Here is an 18,782-nt window from a genome sequence, read left to right as displayed (position 1 = left end):
TTCCTTTTTGTGGTTGTAGGGGCTGTTGATTGGAGTACTCTAAAACAAACCTGATCTCTCTAGGACATCCAGAAGCCAAGTTATAAGCCCACATATGTGTAACTGGACTACTTTAAATTGACACCAGATCCGCTGACCTTTGGGACATGGTTTGACCCCCTTAGGAAAGTGCTATCATCATGAAACGTTCAGAACACTTACAACTCAATAGATTCTACCTCCCTGTAACGTTTCAGCCTGATTGGACCTTGTTTTCACTCAAATGAACCCAGAATGATGTGAAATTGTACTTCGTGCAACATATTGCTGGGTGCCATTTAAAAACCATAAGTGCTAATGACTCCATTCCTTTTTGGGGTAATGGGGGCTGTTAATTGGAGTACTCTAAAACAAACCTGACCTCTCTAGGATATTCAGAAGCCAAGTTATAAGCCCACAAAGGTGTAACTGGACTACTTCTTTAAAGTGACACCAGGCCCGGTGACCATTGGGACATGGTTTGACCCCCTATACGAATGTGCGATCATCATGAAACGTTCAGATCACTTACAACTCAATAGATTCTACCTTCTTGTAACGTTTCAGCCTGATTGGACCTTGTTTTCACACAAATGGACCCAGAATGATGTGAAATTGTGCTTCGTGCAACATAATTCTGGGTGCCATTTACAAACCATAAGTACTAATGACTCCATTCCTTTTTGTGGTTGTAGGGGCTGTTGATTGGAGTACACTAAAACAAACCTGACCTCTCTTGGACATTCAGAAGCCAAGTTATAAGCCCACAAAGGTGTAACTGGACTACTTTAAAGTGACACCAGGCCCGGTAACCTTTGGGACATGGTTTGACCCCCTATAGGAATGTGCGATCATCATGAAACGTTCAGATCACTTACAACTCAATAGATTCTACCTTCTTGTAACGTTTCAGTCTGATTGGACCTTGTTTTCACACAAATGGACACAGAATGATGTGAAATTGTGCTTCGTGCAACATAATTCTGGGTGCCATTTACAAACCATAAGTGCTAATGACTCCATTCCTTTTTGTGGTTGTAGGGGCTGTTGATTGGAGTACACTAAAACAAACCTGACCTCTCTAGGAAATTCAGAAGCCAAGTTATAAGCCCACAAAGGTGTAACTGGACTACTTCTTTAAGTAGACACCAGATCCGGTGACCTTTGGGACATGGTTTGACCCCCTTAGGAAAGTGCTATCATCATGAAACGTTCAGATCACTTACAACTCAATAGATTCTACCTCCCTGTAACGTTTCAGCCTTATTGGACATTGTTTTCACACAAATGAACCCAGAATGATGTGAAATTGTGCTTCGTGCAACATAATTCTGGGTGCCATTTAAAAACCATAAGTGCTAATGACTCCATTCCTTTTTGGGGTAATGGGTGCTGTTAATTGGAGTACTCTAAAACAAACCTGACCTCTCTAGGATATTCAGAAGCCAAGTTATAAGCCCACAAAGGTGTAACTGGACTACTTCTTTAAAGTGACACCAGTCCCGGTGACCTTTGGGACATGGTTTGACCCCCTATAGGAAAGTGCGATCATCATGAAACGTTCAGATCACTTACAACTCAATAGATTCTACCTTCTTGTAACGTTTCAGCCTGATTGGACCTTGTTTTCACACAAATGGACCCAGAATGATGTGAAATTGTGCTTCGTGCAACATAATTCTGGGTGCCATTTACAAACCATAAGTGCTAATGACTCCATTCCTTTTTGTGGTTGTAGGGGCTGTTGATTGGAGTACACTAAAACAAACCTGACCTCTCTAGGACATTCAGAAGCCAAGTTATAAGCCCACAAAGGTGTAACTGGACTACTTCTTTAAAGTGACACCAGGCCCGGTGACCTTTGGGACATGGTTTGACCCCCTATAGGAATGTGCGATCATAATGAAACGTTTAGATCACTTACAACTCAATAGATTCTACCTTCTTGTAACGTTTCAGCCTGATTGGACCTTGTTTTCACACAAATGGAACCAGAATGATGTGAAATTGTGCTTTGTGCAACATAATTCTGGGTGCGATTTACAAACCATAAGTGCTAATGACTCCATTCCTTTTTGTGGTAGTAGGGGCTGTTGATTGGAGTACACTAAAACAAACCTGACCTCTCTAGGACATTCAGAAGCCAAGTTATAAGCCCACAAAGGTGTAACTGGACTACTTCTTTAAAGTGACACCAGGCCCGGTGACCATTGGGACATGGTTTGACCCCCTATAGGAATGTGCGATCATCATGAAACGTTCAGATCACTTAAAACTCAATAGATTCTACCTTCTTGTAACGTTTCAGCCTGATTGGACCTTGTTTTCACACAAATGGACCCAGAATGATGTGAAATTGTGCTTCGTGCAACATAATTCTGGGTGCCATTTACAAACCATAAGTGCTAATGACTCAATTCCTTTTTGTGGTTGTAGGGGCTGTTGATTGGAGTACACTAAAAACAACCTGACCTCTCTAGGACATTCAGAAGCCAAGTTATAAGCCCACAAAGGCGTAACTGGACTACTTCTTTAAATTGACACCAGATCCAGTGACCTTTGGGACATGGTTTGACCCCCTTAGGAAAGTGCTATCATCATGAAACGTTCAGATCACTTACAACTCAATAGATTCTACCTTCCTGTAACGTTTCAGCCTGATTGGACCTTGTTTTCACACAAAAGAACCCAGAATGATGTGAAATTGTGCTTCGTGCAACATAATTCTGGGTGCCATTTAAAAACCATAAGTGCTAATGACTCCATTCCTTTTTGGGGTAGTAGGGGCTGTTGATATGAGTACACTAAAACAAACCTGACCTCTCTAGGACATTCAGAAGCCAAGTTATAAGCCCACAAAGGTGTAACTGGACTACTTCTTTAAAGTGACACCAGGCCCGGTGACCTTTGGGACATGGTTTGACCCCCTATAGGAATGTGCGATCATCATGAAATGTTCAGATAACTTACAACTCAATAGATTCTACCTTCTTGTAACGTTTCAGCCTGATTGGACCTTTTTTTCACACAAATGGACCCAGAATGATGTGAAATTCTGCTTCGTGCAACATAATTCTGGGTGCCATTTACAAACCATAAGTGCTAATGACTCCATTCCTTTTTGTGGTTGTAGGGGCTGTTGATTGGAGTACACTAAAAACAACCTGACCTCTCTAGGACATTCAGAAGCCAAGTTATAAGCCCACAAAGGTGTAACTGGACTACTTCTTTAAATTGACACCAGATCCGGTGACCTTTGGGACATGGTTTGACCCCCTTAGGAAAGTGCTATCATCATGAAACGTTCAGATCACTTACAACTCAATAGATTCTACCTTCCTGTAACGTTTCAGCCTGATTGGACCTTGTTTTCACACAAATGAACCCAGAATGATGTGAAATTGTGCTTCGTGCAACATAATTCTGGGTGCCATTTAAAAACCATAAGTGCTAATGACTCCATTCCTTTTTGGGGTAATGGGGGCTGTTAATTGGAGTACTCTAAAACAAACCTGACCTCTCTAGGATATTCAGAAGCCAAGTTATAAGCCCACAAAGGTGTAACTGGACTACTTCTTTAAAGTGACACCAGGCCCGGTGACCTTTGGGACATGGTGTGACCCCCTATAGGAATGTGCGATCATCATGAAACGTTCAGATCACTTACAACTCAATTGAATCTACCTTCTTGTAACGTTTCAGCCTGATTGGACCTTGTTTTCACACAAATGGACCCAGAATGATGTGAAATTGTGCTTCGTGCAACATAATTCTGGGTGCCATTTACAAACCATAAGTGCTAATGACTCCATTCCTTTTTGTGGTTGTAGGGGCTGTTGATTGGAGTACACTAAAACAAACCTGACCTCTCTAGGACATTCAGAAACCAAGTTATAAGCCCACAAAGGTGTAACTGGACTACTTCTTTAAAGTGACACCAGGCCCGGTGACCTTTGGGACATGGTTTGACCTCCTATAGGAATGTGCGATCATCATGAAACGTTGAGATCACTTACAACTCAATAGATTCTACCTTCTTGTAACGTTTCAGCCTGATTGGACCTTGTTTTCACACAAATGAACCAGAATGATGTGAAATTGTGCTTCGTGCAACATATTTCTGGGTGCCATTTAAAAACCATAAGTGCTAATGACTCCATTCCTTTTTGGGGTAATAGGGGCTGTTGATTGGAGTACACTAAAACAAACCTGATCTCTCTAGGACATTCAGAAGCCAAGTTATAAGCCCACAAAGGTGTAACTGGACTACTTCTTTAAAGTGACACCAGGCCCGGTGACCTTTGGGACATGGTTTGACCCCCTATAGGAATGTGCGATCATCATGAAACGTTCAGATCACTTACAACTCAATAGATTCTACCTTCCTGTAATGTTTCAGCCTTATTGGACCTTGTTTTCACACAAATGGACACAGAATGATGTGAAATTGTGCTTCGTGCAACATAATTCTGGGTGCCATTTACAAACCATAAGTGCTAATGACTCCATTCCTTTTTGTGGTTGTAGGGGATGTTGATTGGAGTACACTAAAACAAACCTGATCTCTCTAGGACATTCAGAAGCCAAGTTATAAGCCCACAAATGTGTAACTGGACTACTTCTTTAAATTGACACCAGATCCGGTGACCTTTGGGACATGGTTTGACCCCCTTAGGAAAGTGCTATCATCATGAAACGTTCAGATCACTTACAACTCAATAGATTCTACCTTCTTGTAACGTTTCAGCCTGATTGGACCTTGTTTTCACACAAATGGACCCAAAATGATGTGAAATTGTGCTTCGTGCAACATAATTCTGGGTGCCATTTACAAACCATAAGTGCTAATGACTCCATTCCTTTTTGTGGTTGTAGGGGCTGTTGATTGGAGTACTCTAAAACAAACCTGATCTCTCTAGTACATTCAGAAGCCAAGTTATAAGCCCACAAAGGTGTAACTGGACTACTTCTTTAAATTGACACCAGATCCGGTGACCTTTGGGACATGGTTTGACCCCCTTAGGAAAGTGCTATCATCATGAAACGTTCAGATCACTTACAACTCAATAGATTCTACCTTCCTGTAACGTTTCAGCCTGATTGGACCTTGTTTTCACACAAATGAACCCAGAATGATGTGAAATTGTGCTTCGTGCAACATAATTCTGGGTGCCATTTAAAAACCATAAGTGCTAATGACTCCATTCCTTTTTGGGGTAATGGGGGCTGTTAATTGGAGTACTCTAAAACAAACCTGACCTCTCTAGGATATTCAGAAGCCAAGTTATAAGCCCACAAAGGTGTAACTGGACTACTTCTTTAAAGTGACACCAGGCCCGGTGACCTTTGGGACATGGTGTGACCCCCTATAGGAATGTGCGATCATCATGAAACGTTCAGATCACTTACAACTCAATTGAATCTACCTTCTTGTAACGTTTCAGCCTGATTGGACCTTGTTTTCACACAATTGGACCCAGAATGATGTGAAATTGTGCTTCGTGCAACATAATTCTGGGTGCCATTTACAAACCATAAGTGCTAATGACTCCATTCCTTTTTGTGGTTGTAGGGGCTGTTGATTGGAGTACACTAAAACAAACCTGACCTCTCTAGGACATTCAGAAACCAAGTTATAAGCCCACAAAGGTGTAACTGGACTACTTCTTTAAAGTGACACCAGGCCCGGTGACCTTTGGGACATGGTTTGACCTCCTATAGGAATGTGCGATCATCATGAAACGTTGAGATCACTTACAACTCAATAGATTCTACCTTCTTGTAACGTTTCAGCCTGATTGGACCTTGTTTTCACACAAATGAACCAGAATGATGTGAAATTGTGCTTCGTGCAACATATTTCTGGGTGCCATTTAAAAACCATAAGTGCTAATGACTCCATTCCTTTTTGGGGTAATAGGGGCTGTTGATTGGAGTACACTAAAACAAACCTGATCTCTCTAGGACATTCAGAAGCCAAGTTATAAGCCCACAAAGGTGTAACTGGACTACTTCTTTAAAGTGACACCAGGCCCGGTGACCTTTGGGACATGGTTTGACCCCCTATAGGAATGTGCGATCATCATGAAACGTTCAGATCACTTACAACTCAATAGATTCTACCTTCCTGTAATGTTTCAGCCTTATTGGACCTTGTTTTCACACAAATGGACACAGAATGATGTGAAATTGTGCTTCGTGCAACATAATTCTGGGTGCCATTTACAAACCATAAGTGCTAATGACTCCATTCCTTTTTGTGGTTGTAGGGGATGTTGATTGGAGTACACTAAAACAAACCTGATCTCTCTAGGACATTCAGAAGCCAAGTTATAAGCCCACAAATGTGTAACTGGACTACTTCTTTAAATTGACACCAGATCCGGTGACCTTTGGGACATGGTTTGACCCCCTTAGGAAAGTGCTATCATCATGAAACGTTCAGATCACTTACAACTCAATAGATTCTACCTTCTTGTAACGTTTCAGCCTGATTGGACCTTGTTTTCACACAAATGGACCCAAAATGATGTGAAATTGTGCTTCGTGCAACATAATTCTGGGTGCCATTTACAAACCATAAGTGCTAATGACTCCATTCCTTTTTGTGGTTGTAGGGGCTGTTGATTGGAGTACTCTAAAACAAACCTGATCTCTCTAGTACATTCAGAAGCCAATTTATAAGCCCACATAAGTGTAACTGTACTACTTTAAATTGACACCAGATCCGGTGACCTTTGGGACATGGTTTGACCCCCTTAGGAAAGTGCTATCATCATGAAACGTTCAGATCACTTACAACTCAATAGATTCTACCTTCTTGTAACGTTTCAGCCTGATTGGACCTTGTTTTCAGACAAATGAACCCAGAATGATGTGAAATTGTGCTTTGTGCAACATATTTCTGGGTGCCATTTAAAAACCATAAGTGCTAATGACTCCATTCCTTTTTGGGGTAATAGGGGCTGTTGATTGGAGTACACTAAAACAAACCTGATCCCTCTAGGACATTCAGAAGCCAAGTTATAAGCCCACAAAGGTGTAACTGGACTACTTCTTTGAATTGACACCAGATCCGGTGACCTTTGGGACATGGTTTGACCCCCTTAGGAAAGTGCTATCATCATGAAACGTTCAGATCACAAACAACTCAATAGATTCTACCTTCCTGTAATGTTTCAGCCTGATTGGACCTTGTTTTCACACAAATGAACCCAGAATGATGTGAAATTGTGCTTCGTGCAACATAATTCTGGGTGCCATTTAAAAACCATAAGTGCTAATGACTCCATTCCTTTTTGAGGTTGTAGTGGCTGTTGATTGGAGTACACTAAAACAAACCTGATCTCTCTAGGACATTCAGAAGCCAAGTTATAAGCCCACAAATGTGTAACTGGACTACTTCTTTAAATTGACACCAGATCCGGTGACCTTTGGGACATGGTTTGACCCCCTTAGGAAAGTGCTATCATCATGAAACGTTCAGATCACTTACAACTCAATAGATTCTACCTTCTTGTAACGTTTCAGCCTGATTGGACCTTGTTTTCACACAAATGGACCCAAAATGATGTGAAATTGTGCTTCGTGCAACATAATTCTGGGTGCCATTTACAAACCATAAGTGCTAATGACTCCATTCCTTTTTGTGGTTGTAGGGGCTGTTGATTGGAGTACTCTAAAACAAACCTGATCTCTCTAGTACATTCAGAAGCCAAGTTATAAGCCCACATATGTGTAACTGTACTACTTTAAATCGACACCAGATCCGGTGACCTTTGGGACATGGTTTGACCCCCTTAGGAAAGTGCTATCATCATGAAACGTTCATATTACTTACAACTCAATAGATTCTACCTTCCTGTAACGTTTCAGCCTGATTGGACCTTGTTTTCACACAAATGAACCCAGAATGATGTGAAATTGTGCTTCGTGCAACATAATTCTGGGTGCCATTTAAAAACCATAAGTACTAATGACTCCATTCCTTTTTGGGATAATGGGGGCTGTTTATTGGAGTACTCTAAAACAAACCTGACCTGTCTAGGATATTCAGAAGCCAAGTTATAAGCCCACAAAGGTGTAACTGGACTACTTTAAAGTGACACCAGGCCAGGTGACCTTTGGGACATGGTTTGACCCCCTATAGGAATGTGCGATCATCATGAAACGTTCAGATCACTTACAACTCAATAGATTCTTCCTTCTTGTAACGTTTCAGCCTGATTGGACCTTGTTTTCACACAAATGGACCCAGAATGATGTGAAATTGTGCTTCGTGCAACATAATTCTGGGTGCCATTTACAAACCATAAGTGCTAATGACTACATTCCTTTTTGTGGTTGTAGGGGCTGTTGATTGGAGTACACTAAAACAAACCTGACCTCTCTAGGAAATTCAGAAGCCAAGTTATAAGCCCACAAAGGTGTAACTAGACAACTTCTTTAAGTAGACAACAGATCCGGTGACCTTTGGGACATGGTTTGACCCCCTTAGGAAAGTGCTATCATCATGAAACGTTCAGATCACTTACAACTCAATAGATTCTACCTCCCTGTAACGTTTCAGCCTGATTGGACCTTGTTTTCACACAAATGGACCCAGAATGATGTGAAATTGTGCTTCGTGCAACATAATTCTGGTTGCCATTTACAAACCATAAGTGCTAATGACTCCATTCCTTTTTGTGGTAGTAGGGGCTGTTGATATGAGTACACTAAAACAAACCTGACCTCTCTAGGATATTCAGAAGCCAAGTTATAAGCCCACAAAGGTGTAACTGGACGACTACTTTAAAGTGACACCAGGCCCGGTGACCTTTGGGACATGGTTTGACCCCCTATACGAATGTGCGATCAACATGAAACGTTCAGATCACTTACAACTCAATAGATTCTACCTTCTTGTAACGTTTCAGCCTGATTGGACCTTGTTTTCACACAAATGGACCCAGAATGATGTGAAATTGTGCTTCGTGCAACATAATTCTGGGTGCCATTTACAACCCGTAAGTGCTAATGACTCCATTCCTTTTTGGGGTAATGGGTGCTGTTAATTGGAGTACTCTAAAACAAACCTGACCTCTCTAGGATATTCAGAAGCCAAGTTATAAGCCCACAAAGGTGTAACTGGACTACTTCTTTAAAGTGACACCAGGCCCGGTGACCTTTGGGACATGGTTTGACCCCCTATAGGAATGTGCGATCATCATGAAACGTTCAGATCACTTACAACTCAATAGATTCTACCTTCTTGTAACGTTTCAGCCTGATTGGACCTTGTTTTCACACAAATGGACCCAGAATGATGTGAAATTGTGCTTCGTGCAACATAATTCTGGGTGCCATTTACAACCCGTAAGTGCTAATGACTCCATTCCTTTTTGTGGTTGTAGGGGCTGTTGATTGGAGTACACTAAAACAAACCTGACCTCTCTAGGACATTCAGAAGCCAAGTCATAAGCCCACAAAGGTGTAACTGGACTACTTCTTTAAAGTGACACCAGGCCCGGTGACCATTGGGACATGGTTTGACCCCCTATAGGAATGTGCGATCATCATGAAACGTTCAGATCACTTACAACTCAATAGATTCAACCTTCTTGTAACGTTTCAGTCTGATTGGACCTTGTTTTCACACAAATGGACACAGAATGATGTGAAATTGTGCTTCGTGCAACATAATTCTGGGTGCCATTTACAAACCATAAGTGCTAATGACTCCATTCCTTTTTGTGGTTGTAGGGGCTGTTGATTAGAGTACACTAAAACAAACCTGACCTCTCTAGGAAATTCAGAAGCCAAGTTATAAAACCACAAAGGTGTAACTGGACTACTTCTTTAAGTAGACACCAGATCCGGTGACCTTTGGGACATGGTTTGACCCCCTTAGGAAAGTGCTATCATCATGAAACGTTCAGATCACTTACAACTCAATAGATTCTACCTCCCTGTAACGTTTCAGCCTTATTGGACATTGTTTTCACACAAATGAACCCAGAATGATGTGAAATTGTGCTTCGTGCAACATAATTCTGGGTGCCATTTAAAAACCATAAGTGCTAATGACTCCATTCCTTTTTGGGGTAATGGGTGCTGTTAATTGGAGTACTCTAAAACAAACCTGACCTCTCTAGGATATTCAGAAGCCAAGTTATAAGCCCACAAAGGTGTAACTGGACTACTTCTTTAAAGTGACACCAGGCCCGGTGACCTTTGGGACATGGTTTGACCCCCTATAGGAATGTGCGATCATCATGAAACGTTCAGATCACTTACAACTCAATAGATTCTACCTTCTTGTAACGTTTCAGCCGGATTTGACCTTGTTTTCACACAAATGGACCCAGAATGATGTGAAATTGTGCTTCGTGCAACATAATTCTGGGTGCCATTTACAAACAATAAGTGCTAATGACTCCATTCCTTTTTGTGGTTGTAGGGGCTGTTGATTGGAGTACACTAAAACAAACCTGACCTCTCTAGGACATTCAGAAACCAAGTTATAAGCCCTCAAAGGTGTAACTGGACTACTTCTTTAAAGTGACACCAGGCCCGGTGACCTTTGGGACATGGTTTGACCCCCTATAGGAATGTGCGATCATCATGAAACGTTCAGATCACTTACAACTCAATAGATTCTACCTTCTTGTAACGTTTCAGCCTGATTGGACCTTGTTTTCACACAAATGAACCCAGAATGATGTGAAATTGTGCTTTGTGCAACATATTTCTGGGTGCCATTTAAAAACCATAAGTGCTAATGACTCCATTCCTTTTTGGGGTAAAAGGGGCTGTTGATTGGAGTACACTAAAACAAACCTGATCCCTCTAGGACATTCAGAAGCCAAGTTATAAGCCCACAAAGGTGTAACTGGACTACTTCTTTGAATTTACACCAGATCCGGTGACCTTTGGGACATGGTTTGACCCCCTTAGGAAAGTGCTATCATCATGAAACGTTCAAATCACTTACAACTCAATAGATTCTACCTTCCTGTAATGTTTCAGTCTGATTGGACCTTGTTTTCACACAAATGAACCCAGAATGATGTGAAATTGTGCTTCGTGCAACATAATTCTGGGTGCCATTTACAAACCATAAGTGCTAATGACTCCATTCCTTTTTGTGGTTGTAGGGGCTGTTTATTGGAGTACACTAAAACAAACCTGATCTCTCTAGGACATTCAGAAGCCAAGTTATAAGCCCACAAATGTGTAACTGGACTACTTCTTTAAATTGACACCAGATCCGGTGACCTTTGAGACATGGTTTGACCCCCTTAGGAAAGTGCTATCATCATGAAACGTTCAGAGCACTTACAACTCAATAGATTCTACCTTCTTGTTACGTTTCAGCCTGATTGGACCTTGTTTTCACACAAATGGACCCAGAATGATGTGAAATTGTGCTTCGTGCAACATAATTCTGGGTGCCATTTACAAACCATGAGTGCTAATGACTCCATTCCTTTTTGTGGTTGTAGGGGCTGTTGATTGGAGTACTCTAAAACAAACCTGATCTCTCTAGGACATTCAGAAGCCAAGTTATAAGCCCACATATTTGTAACTGGACTACTTTAAATTGACACCAGATCCGGTGACCTTTGGGACATGGTTTGACCCCCTTAGGAAAGTGCTATCATCATGAAACGTTCAGATCACTTACAACTCAATAGATTCTACCTCCCTGTAACGTTTCAGCCTGATTGGACCTTGTTTTCACACAAATGAACCCAGAATGATGTGAAATTGTGCTTCGTGCAACATATTTCTGGTTGCCATTTAAAAACCATAAGTGCTAATGACTCCATTCCTTTTTGGGGTAATGGGGGCTGTTAATTGGAGTACTCTAAAACAAACCTGACCTCTCTAGGATATTCAGAAGCCAAGTTATAAGCCCACAAAGGTGTAACTGGACTACTTCTTTAAAGTGACACCAGGCCCGGTGACCTTTGGGACATGGTTTGACCCCCTATAGGAATGTGCGATCATCATGAAACGTTCAGATCACTTACAACTCAATAGATTCTACTTTCTTGTAACGTTTCAGCCTGATTGGACCTTGTTTTCACACAAATGGACCCAGAATGATGTGAAATTGTGCTTCGTGCAACATAATTCTGGGTGCCATTTACAAACCATAAGTGCTAATGACTCCATTCCTTTTTGTGGTTGTAGGGGCTGTTGATTGGAGTACACTAAAACAAACCTGACCTCTCTAGGACATTCAGAAGCCAAGTTATAAGCCCACAAAGGTGTAACTGGACTACTTCTTTAAAGTGACACCAGGCCCGGTGACCTTTGGGACATGGTTTGACCCCCTATAGGAATGTGCGATCATCATGAAACGTTCAGATCACTTACAACTCAATAGATTCTACCTTCTTGTAACGTTTCAGTCTGATTGGAGTTTGTTTTCACACAAATGAACCCAGAATGATGTGAAATTGTGCTTCGTGCAACATAATTCTGGGTGCCATTTACAAACCATAAGTGCTAATGACTCCATTCCTTTTGTGGTTGTAGGGGCTGTTGATTGGAGTACACTAAAACAAACCTGACCTCTCTAGGAAATTCAGAAGCCAAGTTATAAGCCCACAAAGGTGTAACTGGACTACTTCTTTAAGTAGACACCAGATCCGGTGACCTTTGGGACATGGTTTGACCCCCTTAGGAAAGTGCTATCATCATGAAACGTTCAGATCACTTACAACTCAATAGATTCTACCTCCCTGTAACGTTTCAGCCTTATTGGACATTGTTTTCACACAAATGAACCCAGAATGATGTGAAATTGTGCTTCGTGCAACATAATTCTGGGTGCCATTTAAAAACCATAAGTGCTAATGACTCCATTCCTTTTTGGGGTAATGGGTGCTGTTAATTGGAGTACTCTAAAACAAACCTGACCTCTCTAGGATATTCAGAAGCCAAGTTATAAGCCCACAAAGGTGTAACTGGACTACTTCTTTAAAGTGACACCAGGCCCGGTGACCTTTGGGACATGGTTTGACCCCCTATAGGAATGTGCGATCATCATGAAACGTTCAGATCACTTACAACTCACTAGATTCTACCTTCTTGTAACGTTTCAGCCTGATTGGACCTTGTTTTCACACAAATGGACCCAGAATGATGTGAAATTGTGCTTCGTGCAACATAATTCTGGGTGCCATTTACAAACCATAAGTGCTAATGACTCCATTCCTTTTTGTGGTAGTATGGGCTGTTGATTGGAGTACACTAAAACAAACCTGACCTCTCTAGGACATTCAGAAGCCAAGTTATAAGCCCACAAAGGTGTAACTGGACTACTTCTTTAAAGTGACACCAGGCCCGGTGACCTTTGGGACATGGTTTGACCCCCTATAGGAATGTGCGATCATCATGAAACGTTCAGATCATTAAAAAACTCAATAGATTCTACCTTCTTGTAACGTTTCAGCCTGATTGGACCTTGTTTTCACACAAATGGACCCAGAATGATGTGAAATTGTGCTTCGTGCAACATAATTCTGGGTGCCATTTACAAACCATAAGTGCTAATGACTCCATTCCTTTTTGTGGTTGTAGGGGCTGTTGATTGGAGTACACTAAAACAAACCTGACCTCTCTAGGATATTCAGAAGCCAAGTTATAAGCCCACAAAGGTGTAACTGCACTACTTCTTTAAGTAGACACCAGATCCGGTGACCTTTGTGACATGGTTTGACCCCCTTAGGAAAGTGCTATCATCATGAAACGTTCAGATCACTTACAACTCAACAGATTCTACCTCCCTGTAACGTTTCAGCCTTATTGGACATTGTTTTCACACAAATGAACCCAGAATGATGTGAAATTGTGCTTCGTGCAACATAATTCTGGGTGCCATTTAAAAACCATAAGTGCTAATGACTCCATTCCTTTTTGGGGTAATGGGTGATCTTAATTGGAGTATTCTAAAACAAACCTGACCTCTCTAGGATATTCAGAAGCCAAGTTATAAGCCCACGGACATTGTTTTCACACAAATGAACCCAGAATGATGTGAAATTGTGCTTCGTGCAACATAATTCTGGGTGCCATTTAAAAACCATAAGTGCTAATGACTCCATTCCTTTTTGGGGTAATGGGTGCTCTTAATTGGAGTATTCTAAAACAAACCTGACCTCTCTAGGATATTCAGAAGCCAAGTTATAAGCCCACAAAGGTGTAACTGGACTACTTCTTTAAATTGACACCAGATCCGGTGACCTTTGGGACATGGTTTGACCCCCTTAGGAAAGTGCTATCATCATGAAACGTTCAGATCACTTACAACTCAATAGATTCTACCTTGCTGTAACGTTTCAGCCTCATTGTACCTTGTTTTCACACAAATGAACCCAGAATGATGTGAAATTGTGCTTCGTGCAACATAATTCTGGGTGCCATTTCCAAACCATAAGTGCTAATGACTCCATTCCTTTTTGGGGTAATGGGGGCTGTTAATTGGAGTACTCTAAAACAAACCTGACCTCTATAGGATATTCAGAAGCCAAGTTATTAGCCCACAAAGGTGTAACTGGACTACTTCTTTAAAGTGACACCAGGCCCGGTGACCTTTGGGACATGGTGTGACCCCCTATAAGAATGTGCGATCATCATGAAACGTTCAGATCACTTACAACTCAATTGATTCTACCTTCTTGTAACGTTTCAGCCTGATTGGACCTTGTTTTCACACAAATAGACTCAGAATGATGTGAAATCGTGCTTCGTGCAACATAATTCTGGGTGCCATTTACAAACCATAAGTGCTAATGACTCCATTCCTTTTTGTGGTTGTAGGGGCTGTTGATTGGAGTACTCTAAAACAAACCTGATCTCTCTAGGACATTCAGAAGCCAAGTTATAAGCCCACATATGTGTAACTGGACTACTTTAAATTGACACCAGATCCGGTGACCTTTGGGACATGGTTTGACCCCCTTAGGAAAGTGCTATCATCATGAAACGTTCAGATCACTTACAACTCAATAGATTCTACCTCCCTGTAACGTTTCAGCCTGATTGGACATTGTTTTCACACAAATGAACCCAGAATGATGTGAAATTGTGCTTCGTGCAACATAATTCTGGGTGCCATTTAAAAACCATAAGTGCTAATGACTCCATTCCTTTTTGGGGTAATGGGTGCTCTTAATTGGAGTATTCTAAAACAAACCTGACCTCTCTAGGATATTCAGAAGCCAAGTTATAAGCCCACGGACATTGTTTTCACACAAATGAACCCAGAATGATGTGAAATTGTGCTTCGTGCAACATAATTCTGGGTGCCATTTAAAAACCATAAGTGCTAATGAATCCATTCCTTTTTGGGGTAATGGGTGCTCTTAATTGGAGTATTCTAAAACAAACCTGACCTCTCTAGGATATTCAGAAGCCAAGTTATAAGCCCACAAAGGTGTAACTGGACTACTTCTTTAAATTGACACCAGATCCGGTGACCTTTGGGACATGGTTTGACCCCCTTAGGAAAGTGCTATCATCATGAAACGTTCAGATCACTTACAACTCAATAGATTCTACCTTCCTGTAACGTTTCAGCCTCATTGTACCTTGTTTTCACACAAATGAACCCAGAATGATGTGAAATTGTGCTTCGTGCAACATAATTCTGGGTGCCATTTCCAAACCATAAGTGCTAATGACTCCATTCCTTTTTAGGGTAATGGGGGCTGTTAATTGGAGTACTCTAAAACAAACCTGACCTCTATAGGATATTCAGAAGCCAAGTTATTAGCCCACAAAGGTGTAACTGGACTACTTCTTTAAAGTGACACCAGGCCCGGTGACCTTTGGGACATGGTGTGACCCCCTATAGGAATGTGCGATCATCATGAAACCTTCAGATCACTTACAACTCAATTGATTCTACCTTCTTGTAACGTTTCAGCCTGATTGGACCTTGTTTTCACACAAATGGACCCAGAATGATGTGAAATCGTGCTTCGTGCAACATAATTCTGGGTGCCATTTACAAACCATAAGTGCTAATGACTCCATTCCTTTTTGTGGTTGTAGGGGCTGTTGATTGGAGTACTCTAAAACAAACCTGATCTCTCTAGGACATTCAGAAGCCAAGTTATAAGCCCACATATGTGTAACTGGACTACTTTAAATTGACACCAGATCCGGTGACCTTTGGGACATGGTTTGACCCCCTTAGGAAAGTGCTATCATCATGAAACGTTCAGATCACTTACAACTCAATAGATTCTACCTCCCTGTAACGTTTCAGCCTGATTGGACCTTGTTTTCACACAAATGAACCCAGAATGATGTGAAATTGTGCTTCGTGCAACATATTTCTGGTTGCCATTTAAAAACCATAAGTGCTAATGACTCCATTCCTTGTTGGGGTAATGGGGGCTGTTAATTGGAGTACTCTAAAACAAACCTGACCTCTCTAGGATATTCAGAAGCCAAGTTATGAGCCCACAAAGGTGTAACTGGACTACTTCTTTAAAGTGACACCAGGCCCAGTGACCTTTGGGACATGGTTTGACCCCCTATAGGAATGTGCGATCATCATGAAACGTTCAGATCACTTACAACTCAATAGATTCTACCTTCTTGTAAAGTTTCAGCCTGATTGGACCTTGTTTTCACACAAATGGACCCAGAATGATGTGAAATTGTGCTTCGTGCAACATAATTCTGGGTGCCATTTACAAACCAAAAGTGCTAATGACTCCATTCCTTTTTGTGGTTGTAGGGGCTGTTGATTGGAGTACACTAAAACAAACCTGACCTCTCTAGGACATTCAGAAGCCAAGTTATAAGCCCACAAAGGTGTAACTGGACTACTTCTTTAAAGTGAAACCAGGCCCGGTGACCTTTGGGACATGGTTTGACCCCCTATAGGAATGTGCGATCATCATGAAACGTTCAGATAACTTACAACTCAATAGATTCTACCTTCTTGTAACGTTTCAGTCTGATTGGACTTTGTTTTCACACAAATGGACCCAGAATGATGTGAAATTGTGCTTCGTGCAACATAATTCTGGGTGCCATTTACAAACCATAAGTGCTAATGACTCCATTCCTTTTTGTGGTTGTAGGGGCTGTTGATTGGAGTACACTAAAACAAACCTGACCTCTCTAGGAAATTCAGAAGCCAAGTTATAAGCCCACAAAGGTGTAACTGGACTACTTCTTTAAGTAGACACCAGATCTGGTGACCTTTGGGACATGGTTTGACCGCCTTAGGAAAGTGCTATCATCATGAAACGTTCAGAACACTTACAACTCAATAGATTCTACCTCCCTGTAACGTTTCAGCCTGATTGGACCTTGTTTTCACACAAATGAACCCATAATGATGTGAAATTGTGCTTCGTGCAACATATTTCTGGTTGCCATTTAAAAACCATAAGTGCTAATGACTCCATTCCTTGTTGGGGTAATGGGGGCTGTTAATTGGAGTACTCTAAAACAAACCTGACCTCTCTAGGATATTCAGAAGCCAAGTTATGAGCCCACAAAGGTGTAACTGGACTACTTCTTTAAAGTGACACCAGGCCCGGTGACCTTTGGGACATGGTTTGACCCCCTATAGGAATGTGCGATCATCATGAAACGTTCAGATCACTTACAACTCAATAGATTCTACCTTCTTGTAAAGTTTCAGCCTGATTGGACCTTGTTTTCACACAAATGGACCCAGAATGATGTGAAATTGTGCTTCGTGCAACATAATTCTGGGTGCCATTTACAAACCATAAGTGCTAATGACTCCATTCCTTTTTGTGGTTGTAGGGGCTGTTGATTGGAGTACACTAAAACAAACTTGACCTCTCTAGGACATTCAGAAGCCAAGTTATAAGCCCACAAAGGTGTAACTGGACTACTTCTTTAAAGTGAAACCAGGCCCGGTGACCTTTGGGACATGGTTTGACCCCCTATAGGAATGTGCGATCATCATGAAACGTTCAGATCACTTACAACTCAATAGATTCTACCTTCTTGTAACGTTTCAGTCTGATTGGACTTTGTTTTCACACAAATGGACCCAGAATGATGTGAAATTGTGCTTCGTGCAACATAATTCTGGGTGCCATTTACAAACCATAAGTGCTAATGACTCCATTCCTTTTTGTGGTTGTAGGGGCTGTTGATTGGAGTACACTAAAACAAACCTGACCTCTCTAGGAAATTCAGAAGCCAAGTTATAAGCCCACAAAGGTGTAACTGGACTACTTCTTTAAGTAGACACCAGATCTGGTGACCTTTGGGACATGGTTTGACCCCCTTTGTCCCCCTTAGGAAAGTGCTATCATCATGAAACGTTCAGATCCCTTACAACTCAATAGATTCTACCTCCCTGTAACGTTTCAGCCTTATTGGACATTGTTTTCACACAAATGAACCCAGAATGATGTGAAATTGTGCTTCGTGCAACATAATTCTGGGTGCCATTTAAAAACCATAAGTGCTAATGACTCCATTCCTTTTTGGGGTAATGGGTGCTGTTAATTGGAGTACTCTAAAACAAACCTGACCTCTCTAGGATATTCAGAAGCCAAGTTATAAGCCCACAATGGTGTAACTGGACTACTTCTTTAAAGTGACACCAGGCCCGGTGACCTTTGGGACATGGTTTGACCCCCTATAGGAATGTGTGATCATCATGAAACGTTCAGATCACTTACAACTCAATAGATTCTACCTTCTTGTAACGTTTCAGCCTGATTGGACCTTGTTTTCACACAAATGGACCCAGAATGATGTGA

The sequence above is a fragment of the Nothobranchius furzeri genome, chromosome 5 (assembly GCF_043380555.1).
Source record: "Nothobranchius furzeri strain GRZ-AD chromosome 5, NfurGRZ-RIMD1, whole genome shotgun sequence".
In the NCBI taxonomy this organism is placed as follows: Eukaryota; Metazoa; Chordata; class Actinopteri; order Cyprinodontiformes; family Nothobranchiidae; genus Nothobranchius; species Nothobranchius furzeri.
The sequence above is the reverse complement of the archived record's forward strand: the minus strand, read 5'-3'. Positions refer to the sequence as shown.